Source organism: Panicum virgatum, chromosome 1N, assembly GCF_016808335.1.
Source record: "Panicum virgatum strain AP13 chromosome 1N, P.virgatum_v5, whole genome shotgun sequence".
NCBI classification, from domain to species: Eukaryota; Viridiplantae; Streptophyta; class Magnoliopsida; order Poales; family Poaceae; genus Panicum; species Panicum virgatum.
Genome location: NC_053145.1, coordinates 33,624,973 through 33,632,440, shown reverse-complemented (window position 1 = coordinate 33,632,440; position 7,468 = coordinate 33,624,973). Strand labels below are relative to the sequence as shown.

General features: G+C 46.1%; 2 long non-coding RNA genes across 4 annotated transcripts; both read right to left on the bottom strand.

Annotated features, from left to right (window-relative positions):
- Window positions 1-452: 452 nt before the first annotated feature.
- On the bottom strand, window positions 453-1,775 carry LOC120654054. Its single transcript, XR_005666959.1, has 2 exons — window positions 1,197-1,775; window positions 453-1,111 (listed from the first exon to the last, which is right to left on the bottom strand). It is a non-coding gene; the product is annotated as an uncharacterized LOC120654054 (long non-coding RNA).
- Window positions 1,776-3,232: 1,457 nt separating this feature from the next.
- Window positions 3,233-6,732, bottom strand: LOC120655646. Of its 3 annotated transcripts, none has more exons than XR_005667678.1 (3): window positions 5,948-6,732; window positions 5,595-5,858; window positions 3,233-4,998 (listed from the first exon to the last, which is right to left on the bottom strand). It is a non-coding gene; the product is annotated as an uncharacterized LOC120655646 (long non-coding RNA). The 3 variants fall into 3 exon arrangements; XR_005667679.1 differs by having other exon boundaries at window positions 3,233-4,604; window positions 5,973-6,732; XR_005667677.1 differs by having other exon boundaries at window positions 3,233-4,604; window positions 5,948-6,730.
- Between the last annotated feature and the right edge of the window lie 736 nt (window positions 6,733-7,468).

Sequence of the window (7,468 nt, the reverse complement as noted above, 5' to 3'; positions counted from 1 at the left end):
ATTACGCAGGGTTCGTCTCAGACACATTCATTCCAGATAGCGGTGGCTTCAACTTAGAAGATCTCGACAACTTCACTTCCCTCTCACCCGCGGAGCAAGGTGACCCTGATGTCTTGGGCTCTTCACAGCTAGGAGAAGCACCACTTGGGTTACCCTTAGCAGCAGACACCGCAGCCTTCTTTGCATCCTCAGCAACAAATGAGGTCTCCGGATCGTCACACCTACTCGCAGGGCCATATCCATGCCCAGCAGAGGGCGAAGAGGGCCCGACACCGTCGGGGTGGCTAGATATGACTTATGTTTGTATCTCGTATGTTTCTTTGTAATGACATAGTGGCCGAACGTTTATGTCTTATGGTACCAACGATGTTGTCTTCTCATTGTTATAACTACTTTTCATGCATACGCCTCTGTTCTCTCGCGCATTTTCCATTACGTACGAATTATAGACATTGAAACCATAAACTAACATTTATTTATACACAACAAATGCAAACTTCCATGTTCAGTACAACACATATCATAGATCATGTCATGAAATCATCTACATCGTCATCCGAGTTCTCATAGGGTGGTGCTGCACGAGAGTTTGAAGACTTGGACGAATCTCCGGTTCTCAGATCCTATCTTGGAGGCCAAGGTTTGGGGGGCATAAAATCATCATCGTCGTCATCCCAGTTAACACAAGATGGTGCTGAAGGTGGTGCGTTACGACTGGACGAACCTCTGGTTCCCTGATCAGGTCTTGGAAGCCAAGGTTTGGGGGGCATGAAATCATCATCGTCGTCCCAGGTAACACAAGATGGTGCTGCAGGTGGTCGAGTACGACTGGACGAACCTCCGGTTCGCTGATCAGGTCTTGGAGCCATGGTTTGGGTGGCATGAAGTCATCTTGGTCGTCGTCGAGGTTAACAGAAGTTCGTGATGCTGGTGGTGCAGTATGACTTGATGAACATCCGGATCTCTATTCATGCGGACGCAAAATTGAATTACCCGACGATCTTCGGCACCTCCTTCGTCTAGTTTGAGACATAGGGCCACCGAAGATTAATACCAATTTACGGAAATTGGGTATTGATTTGTTAATCAACTCCGTGTCCCCAGGAAAATCCTTGCATATAAATACAGAATAATATTATAGTTTCAAAAATATGAATTAAAAATATATTTAAATATTAGATCTGAATGAAAGTTACCTTAATGTGTATCTCATACACCTCTGGCCGCATCCATATCTTAGAAGTACTTTATAAGAATCCAATAACATTAGGATGATTCGCAAGTTCACATATACGCATGTAAACCTTACGGCGTTCTAGCAGGTGTCCCTTTAGATCTTGCGTTGTAATACCATGAAACAGTGTGCAAACTTGAAACCCTAATACTTTGGCCATAACCATCTCTATCATACCATCCGCAAGTGGATCCAACTTCTTTCTAAGCACAAGATCTTTCACGATATCAAGTATTATAGTAGATTTCTCTTCGGTCCAGAAAAAACCTCCAAAATTGGAGGCAGCCATGGCGAAATGCTGAAATAATAATAGCTACTATTATTCTAAGATTACGATCCAATATTTCAATATATAAATATTACTTCTATCTGATTCATAAGAAAATCACAATGAAAGGTCAAACGTTAATACCTGCAGATCACATATGCGCACTTCGGCAGGGCTTCGCCGCTTTCTTTCTTCTCACCCCTCTCTTCTTTTTTTTATTTTTTTTTGGAATTTTAGAGAATAGAACGAGGGGTGAGAGGGGAGGGGGGTTTAAATAGGGCAGCCCTGCCCTGTCGCCCGGTGGGGAGGGGGGCGACAGGCCCCCTTGTCGCCTGTTGGGGGGCGACCGCCCCCCTGCACCACGTCCTCCGCCAGGGACCTGTTCGAAAAAAAATTACAGAAAGGTCCCTGTCGCTCGTTGCCTAGGCGACAGGGGGCCACAGGGGGCCTGTCGCCCCCCTCCCCCTATGGGCGACAGGGGTCCATTTTTGAAATTTCTTGAAACCGCCATATATTTTTGAAATTTTGTATTTGTTTTAAAATATAAAAAGAAAAAAGGCCCTGCTCGGCCACGCTTGTTGGGCCGCCTGCCCTTGCGCCGGTGGATACTATATATCTTCCACAAGATTTTTTGTTATTCATCTTCCAATGTTGGAGATTCGTGCAGATGATTTCCCTCCGTTCGATTTGTTAGCTCCGTCGTCCAATTCCACCAGCTTTGCGCCCGCCGCCGCCATTGCTACTATTGGTGCTTAGTTCCGAAGCCGCCGCCGCGAGCTGCTGGCCGCACGCCCGCCGTCGCCGGAGCTAGTGCCCCCCTGCGCTGCTTGCCCCCCTAGCTAGCTGCCCCCGCCGCACTGCCCAGCAACCCCCGCCGTGAGCCTGCTGCTTGGGCTGCGCCTAGCTGCCCCTGTCGTGAGCTGTTGCCTAGCTAACGCGCTGCTGCCCGGCTGCCCTTGCCGCGTGCTGCTGCTAGGCTGCCTGCCGCCGCACCCGCCACCGCCGGTGCCGGAGAAGAAATTGTGAAGGATCCATTTATAAGAAAATGTTGGAATAAGTATTGACAAATGTTGAATGTATTCTTTTGAGATGTTGAGATAATTCGTAAAAAATATTGAATGTAGTATTTTATCTAAAATATTGCAATGTGTTTTTAAAACATGTTGAATCTGTTATTTTTAAATGTTGAACTATTTTTTTCAAAAATATTAAATCTAATTGGATCTAATCATCTAATGAGCTTTATAGATACTTAGATTATCCATCTTCCACAAGTTATATATGAAACCCCCCTTACGCCTGCGTTGGCTGGCGCTGCCGCACCTGGCTGCCTACGCCCGCGTGCGCAGCGTGTGCCTGGTGCTGGCCGCCGCCGCTTCGCCGGCCAAGGCAGTTAGGGCCGGTTTAGTTACTAAAATATTTTGGGTAAAATTTTGTGGAACATTTACAATACTAGTGGTTATGCACGTGCCCAGTCACGTGTTTGAAACTAATTCTATATCAACTATGTGGAGGTACATAATATACTCTATGGTATAAGAATTCAGCCAAGTAGACCGATCAAGAACACGTATTGGTCAGCGCCCAATGGACAGAGCAACAAAATAAAACTAATATAGCGTATGCTCGTGCGTTGCTACGAGTAATAAACAAGTCCAATTCATCCATACATGAATGTCTCGAAATGAAGAAAACTCATCAAATATTAAAGAATAGTGTCATTCTATGAGTAAAGAAGGAAGTGTAGCTTTTATATGCAAAGGTTTAGATCTGTAAATAATACTATGTAATACATCCAAAGTGAGTTGTAAAATGAAGTTCTGCAATATACAAAGAGTGTACACTAATAGGAATTCCTTTACAAATTTATTTATTGTTAACAACTGGTATTGAGATAATTGGTTGCAAAAATATACAAGAGTAATAAAATGTACAAGAAAGTTTGTCGAAAAAAATAATGTACAAAAAAGTAACCATGAGTGCCTTTCCAATCCAAATGCGCAGAAGTTTCAGTTCTTTTACCGTTCTGCAATAAATTCTTGAAATTTTTGGAGAACAATTGTGATGAATTTTACATGTTTTCATGCATTGAATGTGGAAAATTATAGTTCACCCAGTGTTAGGTCGAGAAGAAACAAGTGTAAATTCTAATCTAATACTTGGAAAAGGGAAAACATTACTGTTCTCCATTCAATTCGCTTTTGTATATATTTCTAATCACCTTCAAGAGTCAAATGTGCCATGTATTTTTTAAACAAAACTGCAAACTTATCACCCATGGTAGCATAGAGAGACCAGAGTCAACGTTGAGCACCAGGTAAATAATTGAAGCATTTCATCAAATATGTAGGTAGCATGTCAACACAAAGAGGTGTGGGAATGTCACCATTATAGTTGGCATATTATAAATAACAGGACTTCCATAAATCCAAAAGGAACTATGTGCTAGCTATAGTGCAATACTGATAGCAGAAGTGCAGAAGTTTTGCACTCTGTTTTCTCAGCCACAATTGGAAGTTAAAATTTGCTGGAGTGATTAAAATATTCTTGCAAGGCATGCATCATCTATTTTTTATAATTAAATATTGACTGGAGTGATTAACAAATATTTCCTTGTGAGGTAGGTGAGTCTGCTATTCATTTTACATGATACATGATGTTGCTGACGCAGCATGATTTTAACTGAAAGTAAAAGAAATTTTGATAGCTTACGCACCTTGCAGTCTGCCACTTGCGATGCCTTGTTGCCGTCACCCTTCCCCACCGAAATTCAGAGTTTAATTCGCGATCTCATCATTATATTCCTCCAATATAATCATTGATGATAGCAGTTAGACAGTCTACTGATTACATCCTCTGAAATCATTGCTGACAATAATGTTTGAAAAATCTAAGTTCTGGACTTCTGGTTGGGCCATAGCATTAGTAAACCGCTAATTTACCAAGAATTCAGATAACATCTATACAGACCTGTTGGTTGTTGGTTCAGACCCTCAATTATGACAATTATCAGACCATATATGGCAATTCCTCACGGGCTTCACAAACCTGTATGTATGCCATCTATACCTTGCACGGAGCAATGGGCCTAGTGATCTTCATCTAAACAGAAAAGAAATCCATTGGTAACCACAAAGATCTTATTAATTAGAAAAAAACACTCTAGAGTAATCTGCTTTCTATAACCAAAACAAGAAGTCATCTGAAAACAACCAATTTTTTGCTTCTAACAAATTAACAGGTATGGAGGAGAATGAGAAGAGGGGTCTCACAGTCAGACTATCAGAGAGCTCATGGACTGCTTTCTATAACCAAAACAAGAAGTCATCTGCATCTCAAAACAACCAATTTTTTGCTTCTAACAAATTAACAGGCATGGAGAAGAATGAGAAGAGGGGTCTCACAGTCAGACTGTCAGAGAGCTCATGGGGAAGGTTTAGTTAGCATCCATGCAGACTTATGCAAGAATTTCAGACAAAATTCTAATGTTCTTGCCCTACACCAGAAAAGAAGTAGCTCTAAAATTCATAAATTATTAAAAGACTATACACAATCACATACACTGCTGAGAAGCCTAACAGCGCACAGTTCTAGCATTATTCTCCCCACATTCACAAGCCTAGCTGTGTCCCTTCCCTTGCACTATGAAGAATTTTTTCTTGGATGGTCGTTAGAACTGACTAAAAGCATCCTCTTATGCACAGATCTATGTGCATCTGCATAAAAATCCACCTTCTAGCAGTCTCCTATTCATTCATTACTTAATTTTGTGCTTATTTGAGTGAAAAGTACAAAGCATTTTCTTTCAAAAAAATGAAAGTACAATGTATGCACAGATCTATGTGTTATTATGAATTCAAGAATTTGATTTTCTTTTGTAAATAACAACGTGCAAAAAATCAAACATGCTATTGCTCCTCTATGAAGCCCATTATGTAAGTAGAGTATCAAAACATTGGGTGTTCCTAAATTACCACCAAACTGTATTAGCAACGATTTCATCAAGTACAATTCTTTCAATCTGTATTTTTATCATGCAGCTCGCATGCATGAATGCGTAGGTGAGAGGTGGTGAAACTGTGAAAGCCGTACCTAATTGCAGATCACCACGTTGATCAATTGGCACCAACGACTTTGACGTTGATGACGTCTTCGCTGTGCTCTCTGTCGCCGTCGCATTTGCCTCGTACATCCTTGTTCTCCTTGCGCCTCTGCCATGACAAGGAAGAACGCAAAGCTTGCGGGCAACTGGATCTTGGAGGCGACAAGCAGACGGAGAGCGGGCAAGGGATTGGGAATCCCTCCCAGGCGAGGCCGCACCGCCGCCGCCTTCGCCGGGCTCCGCGCCATCAGGATCTGATAGCAAGCGAGAGCAGAGAGGGGTTGAGAGTCTGAGTCAGGGCCGATGAAAACCTGGGAGAGAGGAAGGGGAATGAAGAGAGCACCTCCGCATGTTCCGCGCCGCCGTACCTTCCCCTGCCGGCAGTGCCGCCGCCGCCATTACCTTCCTTCGCTAGACCGCGCCGCCGCCTCGTGTTTCGCCTGCTGGATCCGCGAGAGCGAGAGAGAGGAGGGAGGGACCACAAGTGGATAAGGATTGGGAACATGGGCGACGACAAATCGACGAGCACTACCCTGAGTCGCCACTACCAGCTCTCCCCTGCCTTCCACACCTCCGGCGCCCCGCCCCCTTCAACGATGCCTCCACTCGTCGTCCGCCCCTGCTCTCCCCGCCTCCGGCTGCCATGGATGGGGATGGGGACCTTCCAGTAGACCCACTCCCATCCCACGCGCTACTCGAGCTCCGCCTGGCTCGAATCGGATGGTGCAACGGCGACTGGAGCTAGCGCCACCCCGCTCGCGGCCAGCTCCAGCACTTCCCGCTGCCGGCTCCGATGCGCCCATGACAGGCAGCGAGGAAGCGGGTGGGGTCAAGCGGGCGCGGAAGAGGCCGCCCCAAGACCCATCCTTGGCCGCCGGCATACTCAAGGCGCGCGCAGCCGAGTGGGGCACCGGTGGAGGAGCCGCAGAGGGGCGAGGAGGCAGGTGCCACGGCGGGGTCGCGGGGTGGCGCTGCCGCAAGGGGGGCGTATCGTGAGGGAGGAGGCGGCGGAAAGTCTGGCGATCTTGCGAGCGGCCTGGCCGTACAACCGCGGGGGAGGGGGTGGCGCCGTCGCGAGGCTGGGGGGCGCCGTCGCGGGCGGAATTACCGCGGGGGAGGGGGGCGGGGGCGGCGGCATCGCGAGGCTGGGGGGCGCTGTCGCGGGCGGAATTACCGCGGGCGAGGGGGGTGGGGGGTCGGCGGCCTCGCGTGGGTACACGCGGGCGGGCTGGCTAGGCGCAGGGTTTTTTTCCCCACCAGTTAACCGGCCTCGCGTGACCACAGGTTCCGGTTTACCGGACCGGTTGGACCGGTAACCGGTGGAAACCGATTGAATTCAAATCCAAATTCAAATAAATTCAAAAACTCCCGTGCAACCGGTTCCGACCGGTTTACCGGCCGATTTGACCGGTTTACCGGCCGGTTTGACCGGTTTGACCGGTTTGAATTCAAATCCAAATTCAAAAGCTCCCGTGCAACCGGTTTACCGGCCGGTTTGACCGGTTTGACTGGTGGGTCTTAATGGGCCGGCCCATTTTTTTCTTTTTCTTTTTTGATTTAACTTTAAATCCCCGCAAACTATACTAAATGAACGAATTTTTGAGAAAATTTGATTTCATTAGATTCATCGCAACTTGAAGTATTTTTAGGAATTTTTTGGGAATTTTTTATTTTTTGAATTTAAATTTAAATTTTGAATTTTGGCCGGTTGGGTACCGGCCGAAACCGGAACCGGTCCGGACCTGTTTGACCGGTAAACCGATTTGGTGAACCCTGACTAGGAGGCGCCGAGGTGAAAAAAATTTGGAGAATTGGGCGGAATCAATTTCCTTGGCGCTGATTTGTTCTTTTCAAATCCTGTCAG